A 21502-nucleotide genomic window follows, 5' to 3' on the forward strand; every position below is an offset into this window, starting at 1 on the left:
CAGAAAAAATATATTGCCACATACAGTGTTTTTCTGTTTGTGTAGTGTAAGACTGGCAGTATCTTACCCTTGTTCATTATTATTTTATCTCTAGAATATTTGCTTCTCCTTTTTGTTGTTATTTGTTATTATTATTTTCAGATCACTGAATAATAATCTTAGATTTCATCAATAATTTTAATTTCTAATATAGCCTTACCTATTATAGAGTGAAAAAAATAATCCTTTAATCTTTATCCATTAAACACTACTGAAAATACAGAAGCTGGTATTAATGCAAGATGTTTTTGGCAAGAAGAAAAATATTCTGCGGTAGGCTTTTACTTGTCTGAGAGAACACAATTCTCATGCATGAGTTTATATTTTCTTATAATCAGCATCTACAATCCAACTCCAAAGCAGCAATGTCTATGGATGAAAAATGGCCATTCCCCAATGACTCATTCATACTTTGCCCTTCTGATCAGAAACATCAGAAAACGTGCTAATACATGTCAAAATATGTGACTTCTTAGATATGCCAGGTTTTTCTTGGTTCCTTGAATAAACGGGCTATTTTGGCTTTTTGTGGTTCTTTGGTGCTTATTATGTTCCTTTTATGCGCCAGCTACTTCATTAAATGAGCACAGCCAAATTTTTTTTTTTCAGATTTAGCCAGTATTAACATTTTGCCATATCTACATATATATATTTTAGGTTATATATATAGTTTTATATTAGGTTTCTTTTTTGTGTGTGTGTGTGGTACGCGGGCCTCTCACTGTTGTGGCCTCTCCCGTTGCGGAGCACAGGCTCCAGACGCGCAGGCTCAGCGGCCATGGCTCACGGGCCCAGCTGCTCCGCGGCATGTGGGATCTTCCCGGACCGGGGCACGAACCCGTGTCCCCTGCATCGGCAGGCGGACTCTCAACCACTGTGCCACCAGGGAAGCCCATATTAGGTTTCTCTTTTTAAAAAAGAAATAAAATATTACCTCTAAAGCTTCTCTCCTTCCCCACCCACTCACTGTCAGCCATCCCCAGAGGTAACTGTTATGTTGAGGTTGGTTGTTAGTCCTCCCATGCATAATTTAGTACTTTAATTCCCTATGTCATTGTCCAGTCATAACATAGTATTGTTTTGTGAATTTTTAAATGATTGAAGACTGTGTAATACTTTCATATCCATTTGCAATTTGCTTTTATACAATTATATTTTTATGACACATCTGTGAGGCTATGCCTAGCTCTAGATCATTTAACAGCTGGATGGTATTCTATCCTATGAATGTAACATGTTGTATTTGTTCGTTCTTCTGTTGGTGGCCAAAATAAATAAATAAATACATTAAAAAAATTAGAAATAAGTAAAATTGAGCACAGCCAAATTTTATACAACACATAAAAGTATCAATGTAAATGATAAATACAACAGGAAATACTGGAACTAAATCCAGATCCTGGTTCTACCATGTAGCAGTTTTATCATTTCTGTGTCTAGGTTCCTTCATCTGTAAGACCTAAGGTTGCTGTGGGTATAAATTATACTCTATATAGTATAAAATAGTTATACTATTTATAAACTATAATATAGTTTATAGTATATATAAACTATATACTATTTATAAACTATATAAATAGTTTATAGTATAAAATAATTATCCATATTTTTTTGATTTCTCTCTATCTACCTTAGAACACTGCCTGGAATATACTTTTTGCATAGGTATTTTTATTCATCTAAAACCACATACTTATTTTGTTTTAATTTGTTTTTGTTGTTGATTATTGTTATAAATGTATCCACCATTGGACTTGAAATTGTTTGAATATACTTCACTGGGTCATAATCAAATGTCAAATTTACACCACTGCTACTTTATCTAGTACAAGTACTGGAGGCATAAGCTGAATAAATGTTGACTTGAATTGCTAGAAATCCAATCTAGACTTAGACAGGCTAGTTTCAAATTAAATTGGAAACTGAATGATGAAGTAAAGGATGAAAAATAGACAGTTATAGGTAATGGTTTACTGCATGTTAATTTACATCAAAATTGCCTGATGTTCAGTATCTTGATAAGCCATGTTTCATGTATTTCATGGAGAATTTTTGTTTGTTTTAGGCCAGAGCATAAATTCTGTGTTTGTTACTTGATATTGGGTGGAGTGTCTGTGTTTCTTAGGAAAAGAAACATATCTTATTAAATGAGATTTATTCTCCAATATGACACTACAGGTGTGATATTGGTTACACAATCAATTTGACAACTTATGAGTCTATTTTTCCAATTATATATCTTGGTAAAAAGGAGGATGGATTTTCATTGAGCCTATGTAAATAAAGCCATTGCTTGGAAAATGTAAGGTGATTCAGCAAAGTATTTCTCTCTCAATTCTGAAGAGTTATTGAGAACAAATTTTATTTAAAATGGCTAATTTCAGTTTGGAAAAGCATAACCTACTATATTAAGAGTTAAAAGGGTTTCCTCATTTTCTTAATCCATTTGGGCTGCTATAACAAAATACCATAAACTACGTGGCTTATAAACAACAGAAATTTATTTCTCACAGTTCTGTAGACTGAGAAGTCCAAGATCAAGGTGCCAGTAGATTCAGTGTCTGGTGAGAACCTGCTTCCTGGTTCACAGACAGCTGTCTTACAGTCTCCTCACATGGTGGAAAAGACAAGGGAGCTCTCTGGAGTCTCTTTTGTAAGGGCATGAATCCATTCATGACAGCTCACAGTCATGACTCAAATCACCTCCCAAAGGCCCACCTCCAAATACATCACATTGGTCATTAGGATTTAACATATGAATTGGGGGCAGCAGGGTGGGAACAAATATTCAGTCTATAAAACTCATATATACATAAAATTAGGACAATAAAATGATACCAACAATATTTCCAAAATATCACCACAATTGAATTTCCTTCATCATTTCATTATGTAATTTGTAATTTTTTTAACTATGCATCTTGAGTAAGTGGTCTGCTTTCATAAAGTAGGTCTGCTTCCAGATAGAAAAGACTTCTAGAATTACTGACTCAGACCACCTATATTGTACGAATGTTTCCTAAGCGTTGTCAGCTTGGAAAATACTTCTAATTATCTGTTCCTTGAAGCAACAATATTTAGAGTGTCTGGTGAAGTCCTTTCAGTAGGCATTCTGACTGCCTTTTTAAATCAGTATCACAAAGTCCAACCTATAGTTTATAGCAAGTCTTCTGGCAAATTACTTGAGTGCTGCATAATTTCTGAAATACTGATTATAATAATATTTGACCTATATAATCTTTAATAAAGAAAAGGTTGTGGGTTTCTGCTGTTTTGATGATTCTTCCCACACAGATTTTACAATAATGTTAAGCTAATTATGAAATATGGAACACAGCAAACAACCCTAATTGTTACTATCATCTTTTTTTTATAAGGTAAAGCAACAGATCTTTGTACTTGTCTAGAAGACCTATAAAGACCCCCGAAATATATTGTTTTATTTTTTTCTAAATTTGGGATCTGATATTTGAGGCAAACCAAAAAATCAGAGCTGATTTGATGACTCAAGATAGGACCATTGATGTGGAGAAACAGTATTTGGCTATCTACTTAAAGGGATAAAATGCTTTAAATAAACGTAAAAGATTATAACAGTTTTGTAAGAAACTTTCCTTTTTCCATAAGTGAATAAATATTTTCCTTTTTTGTTTTAAATTAACCAGTTGCATATAAAGTCAAACCTAAGCAGAGAATATTATTCTGATAAGATATGGCATCTCTGCTACGTGGGAAGTTTATGTAGAAGATAAAGAATGATATTCTATTATCCATTAAGAGTTTCTAAGATTTAGTTTTCAATTTGACAGAGAAAAAAGCCAAATTTTAATTTTGCATCAATGCATGTTTGACAGCAAAATTTTCATGAGTCTCCCCAAACCTCTTAAAATTATCTGGTGAGTTAAGTCCATTGAAACTGACTTAACTTTGCCAAAATTTAAAACTCTTCATAGAGCCTTTCAAGCCCAGATATCATAAACCAAGGCAAACAAAATTAACTTCACTCATACCTTCTACTACTTGCTGTACACAGCAAAGTTTTTTTTCCTTTTCTGTGTTTTTTCTTATTTTGGATCAAACTTGTACTTTAAGACAAAATTACTCTCCTTTTTTCTTTGAAAGCAAATGCCTCAATTTTACATACACAGTGATTTTCTCAATGATTATTACTCCTAGTATAGTCTCAATAACCAATATTAGTTATAATTTTTAACCAAAATTACCATCTTCTATTGAAAGAGGAAACTGAAAAATGATACTGAAACTTTATTATATCTAAGCACAATTTTAGCAAATTATCACAGCTCATAAATACATATAACATAAGTATAGCTACAAACATCCATTTTCTGCCTTATTAAAGTGGCAAGAAAGAACAGGTTCATTACTATGAACCAAAGATAAAGCCACTCCATACCACGTGCAAATAAGAAGTAAATAATATAAAATTAAAATTATGCTATGTAACCAGTTGTTCACTATTCAGTCTAAGAAATTATCTAAGAATTTAAAGATTATTCACTAACTCATTTTAGTATTAGTTGAAGGATTTTGGTTATCTAAAGATCTAAGAAATTTTGTTCAGTATGATGTACTATAAAACATATTTATACTTTTTACAAAAAATCTTGTCAGAATTATGATTCAACTTAATTAAACCCACACTTACATTTTTAAAAATCATTTTCACATTTGTTCTCTTTTTTCAAAATTTGTTTATTTTTGGCTGCGTTGGGTCTTTGTTGCTGCCTGTGGGCTTTCTCTAGTTGCTGCAAGCAGGGGCTACTCCTCGTTGCGGTGCATGGGCTTCTCATTGTGGTGGCTTCTCCTGTGGTGGAGCATGGGCTCCAGTAGTTGTGGCACGTGGGCTCAGTAGTTGTGGCTAGCGGGCTCTAGAGCACAGGCTCAGTAGCTGTGGTGCATGGGCTTAGTTGCTCCACAGCATGTGGGATCTTCCTGGACCAGGGCTGGAACCCATATCCCCTGCATTGGCAGGCAGATTCTTAACCACTGTGCCACCAGGGAAGCCCCTCACACTTACATTTTTATGAGCTTAAACATTATATAGATTTAATGTTAGTAAACCAGTATGAGAAGTTTAGAAATTTCAGACTAATTTATCTCTTTATGAGAAAACAAATCCAAATTTTATAAAAAATAAAGCTCTTATAAATCTTATAAAATAGATAATATTTTTATAATCTTAGAAAAGGTTTATATTTTATGCCATATTGAAACAAGTAACAAACATATAGTTATCATTTATCTTTAAACATAAAATTATTTAAGTAATATAATTTTAAAAATTCACATTGCTTATATGATCTTGGACTCTTTAAATGTTTCTATGATAGCAGTGTCTATAATAAACATATGTCTTAGTACTTTTAAAGGATCATTGATTCATTTTACTTATTTACTGTGAAATTTAAAAATATTCTAATTTTTATATGTAAATACATATAACTAAAACAATTGGAAGATAATCTATTTAATTAAGAAATGTTATAATCTACTTTGTACCCTCTGGAATTAGGAAAATATTTCACACTCAAAATGAAAGGTTAAAGCTTTCTTCAGTTACAGACACATAGACAAATTATGTTTCAATTCTACAAACTAAACCCTGAGTCAAAAGTAAACACAAAATGAAAAATCATCTTTTCAGGTTTCAAAGAGCTGTTTTCCTTCTCAGTGCATATGCAATTCTTAATTGATATACACTCACAAATAAATCAACAGGCTAAAAAGCAATTTTAAAAAACTAACAAATAAATAGACTAACAAGCCATGTATTCCTTCCTAGCTCAAACAACATAGAATAGATCTCTATAATCTTTTTGATGGAGATCATCAAATATTTAGACCATAAAATCAAATATTTGATTTTTATTATTACCATAGTAGAATAACTTGTTGTCTGTGTACAAACTAGAAACAAAAACAAAATGATAAAAACAGTAGGAAGTAAAGAAAAAAAAGTCACAAATATCTTAGTACTATTGTCATTTGGGATTCACTCATGGAACCAAGAAAAGATATGCCTGGGTTTAAATCTGTCACAGCGTACACTTCTCTGCCATTACTGCTTACTTGCTGCCATCAGGTGTGTCCATCTGGCATTTCAGTGGATGATATACAGTTTTCTTTCTTTCCTTCTCTTTCTTTTGTTCTTTTTTCATTTTCTTTTTTGCCATTGACATAGACTTTTATTTCCCTGTGCCATGGTAATATGGGGCTTTAATATCTGACTTTTCCTTATTTTGTTGACACATTACAAAAAAATAATGCAATGTAAAATGACCTACTTCCACTTCATAAGCCATTAAGAAACAGAAACAGCAAATATCATTATTCAAGAAGGAGTCAAAGGTAATGAATGAGTAGGATCTATGTACCATTCACTTTATGTGTGCAATGTCATTTAATCCATACACCAGCCTCATGAGATAAGATTCCTATTTTATAAATGAGGACCCTGAGTCCAAGGTCTCCTTAAACAGTGGTAGCGTTTAAGCTGTGGTTTGCCTAACCAAAAAGCCTGAGTATATTTTCCATTGACTATACTGTTTACTAACCTCCCCATGGGATTTACTGAAAAAAAAAAAATCTTAAATACAAGGAAGTGTTATCCCTATTTTAGATTCCCTAAGTATCAATCTTTGATTTTCACAGAGGCACAAGATTACTTTTGTGCACTTATTTGAGTTTCAAGCTTTGTTCTAGCCATATGCCAATAGAACTATAATTTACTCAACAGTTCTCTTGTATGAATTCATTTTTAATTTAAATTTATTTAAAGAGGAAGCTTTATATCACTATTATAAAGGTAAATCCACCGTGTTTACCAGAAAGAGAACAAAAAAGAGAAATAACTACGAAAATATGGGATTTCATACAGCTTCTAGAATGCTCTCAGGCAAGCATCCTCAACTGTGTCTCCTGGAGCCCTGGGGTGGTAGTAGTGACACAGGACTGGGAAGTGAGAAGGTTTCTTGCAGGTAGAGGAGTGGTCTGCTGGACGAGTTTCTTGAGAGACCCATCCAGGCCTCAATGTCATCACATCATTTACTTTTCTACTTTCAGACATCAGAGATTCATGGTATTATGGATGAGATTCAGCCCAATACATGAAATTTTCTCTCTTAAACATGACAAAATTACAGTAACAAGGATCCATATGTTATTGGAGCAGGAGCTTTAGAATTTCAAGTGTAATAATAAGCAGAATAAATTAGTTTCTGCTGTGTACTTATTTTGGTTTTCCTGATATAAAAACTTGCACTGAATGCTGATATATATACATAACACCCAGTGACTGTGTAATCAAAGATTCTAAAATGAAAGTTTAAATACACTGTATCTCCAGTACAAATCTGTTCAAATGGCTGCTTCTCCTGGCTCTTGGCTCCAAACTTAAATTTCCATAGAGTAATCTTCATTAATTTGGAAACTTTGGGTCAATAATCCAGATCAGTAAACTTTTCTCTTAAAATCTTTGAGCTGACGAAACTAACTTTGTATTCCAAATATGTGATTGGACTTCTATTATAAAAAGGCATATGAGCTTCACAAAATTAAATTATCTTTTATGTATATTTTCATGAAGGTTTAAATCAGAAGTTATTTTTAATTGAATTTTTTCATCTGATTAAAAATCAAAATTGGTGGGTCAGAGGCCTGGGAAGTGTAATAGCATCAGTTGAATGACTCTAAAAGGTGAATTAAAAGGAAATTTGTGGACTTTCCTGGTAGTGCAGTGGTTAAGAATCCACCTGCCAATGCAGGGGTCACAGGTTCAATCACTGGTCCGGGAAGATCCCACATGCTGCAGAGCAGCTAAGCTTGTGCACCACAATTACTGAGCCTGCACTCTAGAGCCCAGGAGCCACAACTACTGAGCCCACACACCAAAACTACTGAAGCCCGTGAACAAGAGCCCGTGCTCTGCAACAAGAGAAGCCACCACAATGAGAAGCCCGTGCACCACAATGAAGAGCGGCCCCTACTCTTTTCAACTAGAGAAAGCCCTTGTGCAGCAACAAGGACCCAATGCAGCAAAAAATAAATACATAATTAAAAATTTTTTAAAAAACAGGAAATTTGTAAGACCTATTAAATGTAGAATCATCCATTGCATCAGTACTACTGGAAATCCGAATGGCAGAGTCAAGCGAAGTCACACAAGGATGAACCAGAATATCCTAAATGGAAATTCACTGGTGGGAGCAGAATGTTTAAAGTTAAATTTTTTAAAAGGTAAAATCATGACTTTCAGGCTCATTGAAAAACAACTTATTTATTTATTTATTATTATTTTTTTTTTGCGGTACACGGGATTCTCACTGTTGTAGCCTCTCCCGTTGCAGAGCACAGGCTCTGGACGCGCAGGCTCAGCGGCCATGGCTCACGGGCCCAGCTGCTCCGTGGCATGTGGAATCTTCCCGGACAGGGGCATGAACCCGTGTCCCCTGCATCAGCAGGCGGACTCTCAACCACTGTGCCACCAGGGAAGCCCAAGAAACAACTTTTGTCATAGATTTTATTTAACTCATTAATTAATGAGGAAACTGGGAAGATGTTAAAACTTGTCCACACAACACTTAAGAAACTAGGGTATTGGTAGTAAATTTAAGAAAGTAATGTTAGAATAAGATTGCCTGGTTACATACAAAACTTGTTAATATCTCACAGAGCAATAAAATATAACTGTGTACACACTACTATATATAAAATAGATAATCAACAAGGACCTACTATATATCACAGGGAACTCTACTCAATATTCTGTAATAACTTAATGGGAAAAGAACTTGAAAAAGAATAGCTATATGTATACGTGTAACTGAATCACTTTGCCGTACACCCAAAACTAATACAACATTGTAAATCAACTATACTCTAATATAAAATAAAGATTTTTTAAAAAAGATAACCTTGTGGTTATCTGTTTTACTGAACAAAAATTGGCACCTCTTCTAGATTAAAAAAATAAAATACCTAGGAATAAACCTACCTAGGGAGACAAAAGACCTGTATGCAGAAAACTACAAGACACTGATGAAAGAAATTAAAGATGATACCAACAGATGGAGAGGTATACCATGTTCTTGGATTGGAAGAATCAACATTGTGAAAATGACTATACTACCCATAGCAATCTACAGATTCAATGCAATCCCTATCAAATTACCAATGGCATTATTTACAGAACAAGAACAAATCATCTTAAAATTTTATGGAGACACAAAAGACCCCGAATAGCCAAAGCAGTCTTGAGGGAGAAAAACAGAGCTGGAGGAGTCAGACTCCCTGACTTCAGACTATACTACAAAGTTATAGTAATCAAGACAATATGGTACTGGCACAAAAACAGAAACATAGATCAATGGAACAAGATAAAAAGCCCAGAGATAAACCCACGCACCTATGGTCAACTAATCTGTGACAAAGGAGGCAAAGATATGCAATGGAGAAAAGACAGTCTCTTCAATAAGTGGTGCTGGCAAAACTGGACAGCTACATGTAAAAGAATAAAAATAGAACACTCCCTAACACCATACACAAAAATAAACTCAAAATGGATTTGAGACCTAAATGTAAGACCAGACACCATAAAACTCTTAGAGGAAAACATAGGAGGAACACTCTTTGACATAAATCACAGCAAGATCTTTCTTGATCCACCTCCTAGAGTAATGGAAATAACAAAAATAAACAAATGGGACCTAATGAAACTTAAAAGCTTTTGCACAACAAAGGAAAGTATAAACAAGATGAAAAGACAACCCTCAGAATGGGAGAAAATATTTGCAAGTGAATCAATGGACAAAGGATTAATCTCCAAAATGTAAACAGCTCATGCAGCTCAATATTAAAGAAAAAAACAACCCAATCCAAAAATAGGCAGAAGACCTAAATAGATATTTCTCCAAAGAAGACATACAGATGGCCAAGAAGCACATGAAAGGATGCTCAACATCACTAATTATTAGAGAAATGCAAATCAAAACTACAATGAAGTATCACCTCACACTGGTTAGAATGGGCATCATCAGAAAATCTACAAACAACAAATGCTGGAGAGAGTGTGGAGAAAAGGGGACCCTCTTGCACTGTTGGTGGGAATGTAAATTGAAACAGCCACTATGGAGAACAGTATGGAGGTTCCTTAAAAAACTAAAAATAGAATTACCATATGATCTAGCAATCCCACTACTGGGCATATACCCACAGAAAACCATAATTCAATAAGGCACATGCACTCCAATGTTCATTGCAACACTATTTACAATAGCCAGGTCATGGAAGCAACCTAAATGCCCATCAACAGATGAATGGATAAAGAAGATGTGGTACATATATACAATGGAATATTACTCAGCCTTAAAAAGGAATGAAATTGAGTCATTTGTTGAGACGTGGATGGATCTAGAGACTGTCATACAGAGTGAAGTAAGTCAGAAAGAGAAAAACAAATATTGTATATTAACGCATATATGTGGAACCTAGAAAATGGTACATATGAACCGGTTTGCAGGGCAGAAGTTGAGACAGAGATGTAGAGAACAAATGTATGGACACCAAGTGGGGAAAACCACGGTGGGGTGGGGATGGTGTTGTTCTGAATTGGGCAATTGGGATTGATATGTATACACTGATGTGTGTAAAATTGATGACTAATAAGAATCTGCAGGGCTTCCTTGGTGACACAGTGGTTGAGAGTCTGCCTGCCAATGCAGGGGACGCAGGTTCGTGTCCCAGTCTAGGAAGATCCCTCATGCCGCAGAGCGGCTGGGCCCGTGAGCCATGGCCGCTGAGCCTACGCGTCCGGAGCCTGTGCTCTGCAATGGGAGAGGCCACAACAGTGAGAGTCCCGCATACCGCAAAAAAAAAAAAAAAAAAGTATCTGCAGTATAAACAAACAAACAAAACAAAACAAAAAAACACAGTTAATCTAGAGCCTCACTCAATTTAAGACTTTTAATCAATTGGAAACAAGTCAAACTAAAGACATTTCCTTTGGTTTTCGTCTGGTGGCCTTCAGTCCATCCCACCCATCTTTTTGATTAATTCATATATTTTGGTTTACATTTTCACAACAGTATAACAAGAGAATAGTGATCCCTGGCACAAAATAAAGATATCCTGAGCATTATCTGACTCATTTCCCATCCCTTAAGTTCAAAGCAGAGGTTGGGATGATCAAAGGTAAAAAGAAAATCCCTTTATTAACAGCAATCCAAATGAATATGATAGGGGTTTCCTGCCACCAAGGAGCTAAGTATGGAAGTTCCAAATGTATTGATATTTGGACCTATACCACTATGTTGTGGGTACAACTGAAAATAAGGGAGAAATTGCCATACAACCTGGGAAAAAAAAAGGAACACTGGAGAACAGGAGTCAGGTAGTCACCCTCTGTAAATACTTGATGCTGGAAGAGTACAATACATGCCTTGAAGTGCACCGTGGGTAGACTGAGTATCACCAACTGAGCTGCTTGAGAACTTGCAACAGAGAATCAGGAGAAGTGCAGACAATGATTTTTAGGAAAAATTGAACAAGAGTTTAGGTGATGATGAGTACTGGCATGAACTTGTTGCAATTCAAATGCTAATGACCAAAACAACTGTTAATAAAGGTGAAAAGCAGTTAATGGAGTGTTAGGACAGAAGAGAAGTAAGTACTTTGACAAAGTATCTGTCTTGGAAATTCCCAAGGGAAGACCAGAAGGAGAAGGGACTTGCATCCTGTTTGAAAGCTATAAAATTGGCCCTGTGGACTCTAAGATCAACTAAAAAAGCACATTTCCATGGAAAGTACAAGTTGGTGATGACCGTGTGGTATGAAGATTACAAATAATACTGCATAAGGGGGTGAAGTCAAAGAGTTCTAAATCTAAATTTACTATATGCAGAGACGAATTATATCATTTCTCGTCATCCGGTCAGGGAAGAATAGATATTTCCTGTACTTCTCAGAATGTAATTAATATACGTTTCTCTCAAATAGAAAGCCCTGATTATCCTACTGAAGCTGTCCTGACACACCCATAGTGTGTTAATCTCACCTGATTAAAAAAAGGAGGAATATGGAGCTTGGCATCAGATGAAATTTTGTGGGTAGAGGGGGTTAGCAAAATAGCAGAGGTTAGATCAGTTTTTGAAGAGAGAAAAAAATCTGAATGAAAGAAATTAGGATGAAAATAGTCTTTCTCTATAAAGGGACCTTCTTCCCCGCCTGCCTCCTTAAAGCTTAACCTCTTGAATAAGTACCCTTATTCTGTAAGAAAATTATTATGTGGCACATATATCTAAGTTTTCTCCTCCTACACTGTAATTACATTTCATTTTCTCAAGGCTTTAATTAAGTCTTATACACCTGTATGTTTTATATAATAGTGTCATGGAAAATAAAGATAGAGAACAGTAAATAAAGTGTGACTTGCCCTATAGTAACCTCTCCAATGGCACTAGTTGGAAGAATTTTGAGTCCTATCGAGGAAACAGTGAGACCAGGAGTTCCAGACAAGGCCTTGATCCTAAGGAACTCCTCTTCAAGACTTTGGGAAAAGTGGGTGACAAGCAGAATACCCCAAGGAGCACTAATAAACAGACAACAAGAAAAACTAGAATAAAATCTACACTAGACAACGGACCGTTGATTGTAGTGGGATAGAAACTTTGTAGAAGTCTCCTCAGAAATGAAGAAACTGTACATGAGCACGCATGACCACAGGCAAGCTGCTTGTCCACAGCAATACCAGATAGAGCCTGAGATTTTTCAAATGCAGGTACAATATTCTTTTCACTGGATTAGTTTTCACAGGAAGAGACTTAATGGGAATACAACCCTGACAGGTTCCATGAAGGTAAGAGCATACCTCATCTTATTGTGCTTTGCTTTATTGCACTTCACAGATAGAACGTTGTTTAAAAATTGAAGATTTGTGGCAACATTTCTTCAAGCTAGACTATCAGTGCCATATTTTCTAGAAGTATTTGCTCACTTCATGTCTCTGTGTTACATTTTGGTGATTCTCACAATATTTCAAACTTTTTCATTATATTTGTTATGGTGAACTGTGATCCGTGATCTTTGATGTTACTATTGTAATTGTGTCGCGGCACCACGAACTGTGCCATATAAGGTGGTCAACTTAATAAATATTGTGCGTATGTTCTGACTGCTCCACCAGCCAGCTGTTCCCCCATCTCTCTCCCTCTCCTCGGGCCTTCCTATTCCTGAGGACAAAACCATATTAAAATTAGGCCAATTAATAACCCTAAAATGGCCTCTAAGTGTTCAACTGAAAGGAAAAGTCACAAGTCTCTCACTTTAAATCAAAAGCTAGAAATGATTAAACTTAGTGAGGAAGGCATGTTGAAAGCTGACATAGGCCAAAGTCTGGGCCTCTTGCACCAGTTAGCCAGGTTGTGAATGTGAAGGAAAAGTTCTTGAAGGAAATTATAAGTGCTGCTCCAGTGAACACACAAATGTTAAGAAAACAAAACAGACTTATTTCTAGTTATGGAGAAAGTATTAGTGGTTTGGATACACCAAATCATACACAATATTCCCTAGAGCCAAAGCCTAATCCAAAACAAGGCTCTAACTCATTTCAATTCTGTTAAGACTGAGAGAGGTAAGGAAGCTGCAGAAAAAAGATTTGAAGCCAACAGAGGTTGGTTCATGAGGGTTAAGGAAAGAAGCCATCTCTGTAACATAAAAGTGTAAGGTGAAACCATGAGTGTTCACATAGAACTGCAGCAAGTTATCCAGAAGATCTAGCTCAGATAATTAATGTAGGTGGATATACTAAACAACAGATTTTCAGTGTAGATGAAACAACCTTATGTTGAAATAAGATGCCATCTAGGACTTTCATAGGTAGAGAGGAGAAGTCAATGCCTGGCTTCAAAGTTTTAAAGGACAGACAGGCTGACTCTCAGCCTGTCTAAGGGCTAATGCATCTGGTGACTTAAAGTCAAAGCCAGGTCTCATTTACCACCCCCAAAATCCCAGGGCCCTTAAAAATGATGCTAAATCTATTCTGTCTGTGCTTTAGAAATGGAGCAACAAAGTCTAGATGATGGTACATCTGTTTACAACATCATTTAAGCCCACTGTGCAGACCTACTGCTCAGAAAAGATTCCTTTCTAAATATGACTTCTCACTGACAATGCACCTGGTCACCCAAGATCTTTGATGGATATGTACAAGGAGATTAATGCTGCTGTCATGCCTGTTAACACAACATCCATTCTGCAGCCCATGGGACAAGGAGTAATTTTGACTTTCAGGTCTTATTTAAGAAATACATTTCACAAGGCTATAACCTATAAATGGCGATTCTTCTGATGGACCTTGGCAAAGTAAATTGAAAACCTTATGGAAAGGATTCATCATTCTAGATGCCATTATGAATATTTATGATTCCTGGGAAGAGGCTAAAATATCAATATTAGCAGGAGTTTGGAAGAGGTTGATTGCAATCCTCACGGATGACTTTAAGGGATTCAAGTTTTCAGTGGAGAAAGTAACTGTAGATGTGGTGGAAAGAACTAGAATTAGAAGTGGAGCCTGAAGATGTGACTGAATGCCTGCAATTTCATGTTAAAAATTGAACAGATGAGGAATTGCTTCTCATAGATGAGAAAGAAAGTGTTTTCTTGGGATGGAAGCTACTTCTGGTGGAGATGCTTGAAGATTGCTTAAATGACAAGAAAGGATTTAGAATATGATGTTAACTTATTTGATAAAGCAGCAGCAAGATTTAAGAGGATTGACTCTGATTTTGAAAGAAATTCAGCTGGGTGTAAAATGTTATCAAACAGCACTGTGAGCTACAGAGAAATCTTTCGTGAAAGGAAGAGTCCATCAATGGGGCAAACGTCATTGTTGTCTTATTTAAAGAAATTGCCACAGATACCCCAGCTTCAGCAACCACCACCTAATCTGTCAGCAGCCATCAATGTTAAGACAAGAACCTCCATCAGCAAAAGATTAGGACTTCGCTAAAGGCTCAGAGGATGGTTAGCATATTTTAGCAATAAAGTTTTTTTTTTTTTTTTTTGCGGTACGCGGGCCTCTCACTGCTGTGGCCTCTTCCGTTGCGAAGCACAGGCTCCGGACGCGCAGGCTCAGCGGCCATGGCTCATGGGCCCAGCCGCTCCGCGGCATGTGGGATCCTCCCGGACCGGGGCACGAGCCCGTGTCCTCTGCATCGGCAGGCGGACTCTCAACCACTGCGCCACCAGGGAAGCCCTAAAGTATTTTTTTAATTAAGGTATGTACATTGTTTTTTTAGACATAATGCTATTGCACACTTAATAGGCTAGAGTATAGTGTAAACAAACTTTTTATGTACTGCGAAGCCAAAAAAAATTTGTGTGACTCACTTTATTGTGATTTAATTTATTGATGTGATCTTGAATTGAACTCACAATATCTCTCAGGTGTGCCTGTAGTAGAGAAGATGCACTCTCTTCCATAAAGTAAAACAAAAGAAACCACCAGAACCTGGGTTCAAGATTCTACTTGACCCCTAATAGTTATGGGAATTTAAGCAATACAATTCACTACTTTGAGCCTTACTCATCAATGAAATGGTTATGTTAACACCTTCTTGGAGTGTTGTTGTGAGGTAAAATAATAATCTGTAAATATAAAGTTTTGATAAAATAAATGTTCTATAAATCTAAAGTATAGATAATATGCATACAATAAAAAGATTCTTTCCAAATCTTTATGCCTATCTGAACTTTCTCCCCTTCTTTAGTTGAATTTACCCAGGTAGGTATAGTCATTCACTCAACAAACACTATCCTTATCACTAGAATATGATTCCCTTACCTTTATATCCCATTCCCTCCCTCCCCCACATTTAGAAGACTGCCATAGTAGAAATGTAATATTTGTTAAATGATTAAAGCCATGACGGATTTATTTAGTGCCACATTTTTCCTGATTCTTTGCTTGCTGCTTCGAATGAGATAAATAAGAAATATCCCTTGTCCCCATCGTCTTCATCTTTTTTCTGTCTTAATTATATAAACTTTTAATCATTGCATTTTGACTTCCTAGTTTACCACCAAATGTGATTCTTTTCAGTAAGGAAGTGCACCTATACAGAGCAGTTCACATTTTATGCATATTTAAGGAGCCCAGTGAATTGAAATCTGTGTTTACATCTTACCACGTTGGGGTGCCATTTTAGGTGATAAATACAAACCCAGTGTGCTTATCCGGCTCAGTTTTAAATAAAGCACATTTTCTATCATGTGTCACCTATGAACACATCTTTGTTTTAAATGTGGCCACAAAAAGGAATCTTAGCAAAATTAAATCAAAAATTAAATCAATTATAATTATCATTATTCTATTGTGGTTTTCGTAATACATAATACTATGTGAATTTAGCAAGTGTCCTTTGATAATCCCTCTGTATCTGCCACAAAGTACACATGGCTGCTGGAAACCTCGCAGAGTATCCTCCTCCTCCTGCTGGTACATATGTGAGGGTGGTGAGAAGTGAAGGTAAAATAATAATAAGGAATAAAAGGTCCTTCTCACCCTCAGATGATGTCTTAAACTTCAGTGGGTTTCTGTAGGCCCCCCCTCAGAGAGGAAAAGGGCTACGGTCAAGTGAAAGCCTGCATTTCAGAATCGTCTCTCTGAGGCTGGTGAAACCATGATTAATTGTAACTTCTTATATCATTTCTCATATCCTCTCATTTTTTCCTTTATCATATTACATGTTTCCATTCACTCAGTGCTGTTTTTTCCTGCTGTGTGCCTACCATTTGCAAAAGACATATGTAAAAGGCAGTATTTGATTACTTTGGAATTTTAATTTTGCCATAACTTTATTTTTATTTTTGTATATAAAAATAAAATGCTAGCTATTTTATCTTATGCCAAAACTAAATATTAAAATTCATTTTTCATTTGTATAGTAACTTTCTTAATATCTCCAAACTCAACTTTATGTAGTTTCATCCCGTATGGATCAGTTTACCATTTGCTTGTTCATAGTTATTTCTAATTTTCAATGTAGAGAGATTCTGCCTTCAATGACACCAAAAGTTCCTGGAAGTATGCTATCTTTTCTTTTTTTCCGAGTTTTGAAAAATGAGATGATTCTCTAAGCAGAAAGGAAGAGGAAGGTCATTCTTGACAGAGAGGACATTGTAGGCTTAGGGTCATATAGGTGGAATATGGCAACTCAGAGATGTGAGTCCAGCTCAGTACCACTGCAAAACCCACAGAGGCCCTCTGAGTTCATATGCAATAAGAAATCTAGTTGTTTGAAAAGTTCTCTAATAAGTATACAAATTTTGGAAATCATCTATGTGAGAAAACATTTCCAGGTGACCCTTGATTTGAAAGTCTAAGCAGATTCTGGAGATATTTTTGTCTGTTTCTTTTTCTGGTGCTATTTACATAAAGGAAACATTGGCAGAAATCCTCAATCTTGGTGTACATCCAATTTCTTTTTGTTTTGATTGGCTAGGCTTCAGTAAATGATTTTCACATTAACAAAGAGATATTGAAATACTAATTTGGAATCCTGTATTCCTTTCTGATGCTGATGTTGATGAGTCTGAAGTTCATGAAGGTAATGTACACAGGTTTTGACTTATGCAAAAAGTATGGCATTTATTTCAGATTACCGGTTATATTACAGTAAAGTAGACTTCATTTTTGACTTGGAGAAAGGAAAGGAAAGGAAAGGAAATCAGATGCCACTTAAAATAAATTTCTAGATTGGAAATATGTAAAAAAGTTTCATTGTCTGCCATAATTTTGATAGGTTATATTCAATTACTAAGAACTATTTAATTTGTTTACCTCAACTACTTTTGAGAACATGCAGATTTGTGTGGTTATATGTAATTTAGCTCTAATTGTTAAGTTTTAAGATCTTGGAAACAGAAATCAGCAGAAAAACTATATTCTTTGAGAAACTGATTTATCAGTTGCAGAGAGGTTGGAAATAGTAAAGACTTTTGATGAAATTTTAGTAGTTTAAATACATGATTATTTGTGGAATATAAGGAGGAGTAGTCCAATATGATCTAGTGGGTGAATTAATGAATAACAAAATAATTTCCTTTTATACATGATGTGCTATTCTGTGCTGGCTACATTGTACAAATATGCATTGTACATGTACATTGTACAACTGGCTACATTGTACAAATATACATTGTACATGTACATTGTACAACTACAGTAAGATAAGAAAAGCAAAGCAAAGGTGAAAAAACTTAAGAGGAATGAGGCCATTTATTTTCAACAGTTTATTGTGATTTTAAAAGTGTTCCCTGAGAAATGTTGGACAATATAAGAATATAAAAAGGAGATTAAATTATTGATAATTCCAATATCCAAAGTTTAATATTTTGTTATGCTGAAAAGTTTTTCACTACTCAGATGATTAATAAATAGATGGATAAAAAATAATGAAGGTAGAAATAGATATATATTTATAAAATTGGCATTAAACTACTATCCTGCAAATACATTATTGTATTTTTTAACTCAATACTTGCTTTTAGCATAGCATTAGGCTATATTAAATATTCTTCAAAAGTATAAAATATTTGATGAATAACATTCTATAACATATGAGTAACATAAATTACTGAACAATCTCATCTATTAATTTGTAGGTTAGTTCTTTTTTTCCCCTGTAAGCAATTCTATAATACATATTCTCACCTAAATTGCCACACCTATGAATGAAGTTTTGAGGAATTTAATTCTGGCCCAAAGGATAGAAAAATACTTTTGTCCTCTCTATATAGACTTCCAAAATCATTTCCAGACCTGCACCACAATTTTATCTTTCATCAGCAGTAATAATTTCTGGTCACACCATACCCTCTCTCACAAAGTACTAGTCCTAAAAAAAATTTTGGCAGCAAATAGAATTTAGTTATTTTAAATTAAGTAATTATATAAATATTAAAGTAAAACACTTCTTTAAAAAATTGTACCCATTCTTTCACATCTATTTCTATTTTTATTGCTGTATATGTTAATAAATTTAGATTTATGACATTTTTACATATTAAAAATTAACTTCGATCATACTTATTACAAAATTTACAAGTTTATTTTTTAATCTTTTAATGTTATCTGTGACTATTCAGGGTTTAAAATATCTATAAAATGTGTACTTAATATGTCACCTTATTCACCTCTGATTATTTTCCCTTAGAACATCATCATTTTACATTTTGTTTGTACTGTTTTTGGTGTTTTAAGACTGTTCATTTTTACACATAACTTCTAAATTTATTGGGCGGCATATAGTTTAGTTGTTCTATGATGTAAAGATCCAAACTTAATTTTTTCCAACCACTTTTCTAAAAACTGTATTTAAAAAAAAAATATTTTTCCATTAGTTTGTAATGCTCTCTTTAAGGTAACATTTAATTCTTACATGCCAAAAATATTCAACAACATTTGTAGGTTTCTCCTGGCTCGGAGAACATAGGAGATTTAACTCCTCTTAAATCGGATGAGAGGTGCTACGGGGAAGTTAGTCATAAATGCGAGCACTTACTTGGGAGCAGTGTGTGTCACACTGCCCAATCATTTCCATCTTGAGTTAGTAAAACACTGAAAACTCTTTAGCTTCTTTAGCAGGTTTCTTGTATAGTCTGAATGAAGATAAATAAATGGTGTTTTGGGGGAGAAATCACAATAACAGGACAATTTTTAATGAACAATTATGTCTCCGGATAGAGTTTGGAAAAACCAGATATAGCTATAAATAAGGTTGAAATTGCTTCTCATAATAATATAAAGGAGTTTTTTTCATTTCTGGCATGTCATATTTCTACTAATTATTGCTTTAGGAAAACAATCATTCTTTATTAATATGGATTTAGACCTTATTGAATCTGAGAATAATTTTATTTCCTTAGAAGATATATGTGAGTGTGCGTCTCTGGGGTGTGTGTGTGTGTGTGTGTGTGTGTGTGTGGCATAGCCTAGTCTGAATCAACTCTTTTGCTGAAATTACTTTGCCCCTTTAACACACCATATTAAAAATGATAGGGCTTCCCTGGTGGCACAGTGGTTAAGAATCTGCCTACCAATGCAGGAGACACAGGTTCTAGCCCTGGTCCGGAAGATACCACATGCTGCAGAGCAACTAATCCCGTGCACCACAACTACTGAGCTTGCATTCTAGAGCCCGCGAGCCACAACTACTGAAGCCTGAGCGCCTAGAGCCTGTGCTCTGCAACAAGAGAAGCCACCGCAATGAGAAGCCTACGCACCGCAACAAAGAGTAGCCCCTGCTCACCGCAACTAGAGAAAGCCCGCACACAGCAACAAAGATCCAACACAGCAAAAAATAAAATTAATAAAATTTTTTTAAATGATATTATTCCTAGATTGAGTGTTGCAATTTGGGGAAATGCATTGGTGAAAAATTTTGAAAAAACGTTAAAGATATTTTTTCTCCTTTTTTGACATTTTTGTGGAAGTATAATATATATGCAGAAAAATACACAAATCAGAAATGGGGGGATTAATTTATAAATTTAACTACACCTGTAACCAGCACTGGCTTGTAGGAACAGAACATCCTAGCAGCATCCTAGAAAAATCTAACATGTAATCATCTATTCATTTCTCCCCCAGGGTAATCACTATTCTGATTTTTAATATTATAGATTCATTTTGCCTGTTTTAAACTGTACATCAATAGAATCATGTACTTTTGGTATCTGGCTTCTTTGGCTCAAAATAATATATCTGAGATTCATCCATGTTGTTGCAAGTAGGTGTAAATCATTCATTCTCATTTCTGTAGAGCATTCCATTGTTTGACCATATCGTATTTTATTCATTCAACTCTTGATTGGGATTTGCATTGTTTCAATTTTAGGGTAACTTATGAATAGTGCTGCTATAAACACACTAATATATGTCTTTTGGTGTGCACATTTCTGTTAGTTACACACCCAGAAATGGAGTCGGTGGGTAATAGATTATGTTCAGTGTAGTTTTGTACTACGAAGTAATTTTCTAAAGAGTTTGCTAACAACTTATATACCCACCAGCAGTGTATAATGAGATTCCCTATTACTCCAATTCCTTGATACCTGTTGCTATGATCCCTTTTACGTTTTAGAATGTCCCTTGGGTATTCAGTGAAATTTTATTGTAGTTTAAATTTACATTTCCCTGATAACAAATGAAGTGGGACACTTTTCATTTGCTTTTTGGCCATTTATGCACATCCTTTTTTATAAAGTAACTCTTCAAGTTTGCTTTTTTCTACTGATTTTAATCAACTTGTAAAACTTTCTTTTGCTATTTTTTGAGAACTAGATATTTATCAAATATATGTGCTTCAAATATCTTATTCCGTTCTATGTATTGCCTCTTCATTCTTATGACCCATCTATTGATGGAAAAATGTTCTTAATCTTC

General features: G+C 35.0%; 1 pseudogene; it reads right to left on the minus strand.

The window, feature by feature from the left end:
• Positions 1-7128: 7128 nt before the first annotated feature.
• On the minus strand, positions 7129-19658 carry LOC115857405 (AP-5 complex subunit mu-1 pseudogene; annotated as a pseudogene).
• Positions 19659-21502: the final 1844 nt, after the last annotated feature.

The sequence above is a fragment of the Globicephala melas genome, chromosome 8 (genome assembly GCF_963455315.2).
Source record: "Globicephala melas chromosome 8, mGloMel1.2, whole genome shotgun sequence".
Lineage (NCBI taxonomy): Eukaryota > Metazoa > Chordata > Mammalia > Artiodactyla > Delphinidae > Globicephala > Globicephala melas.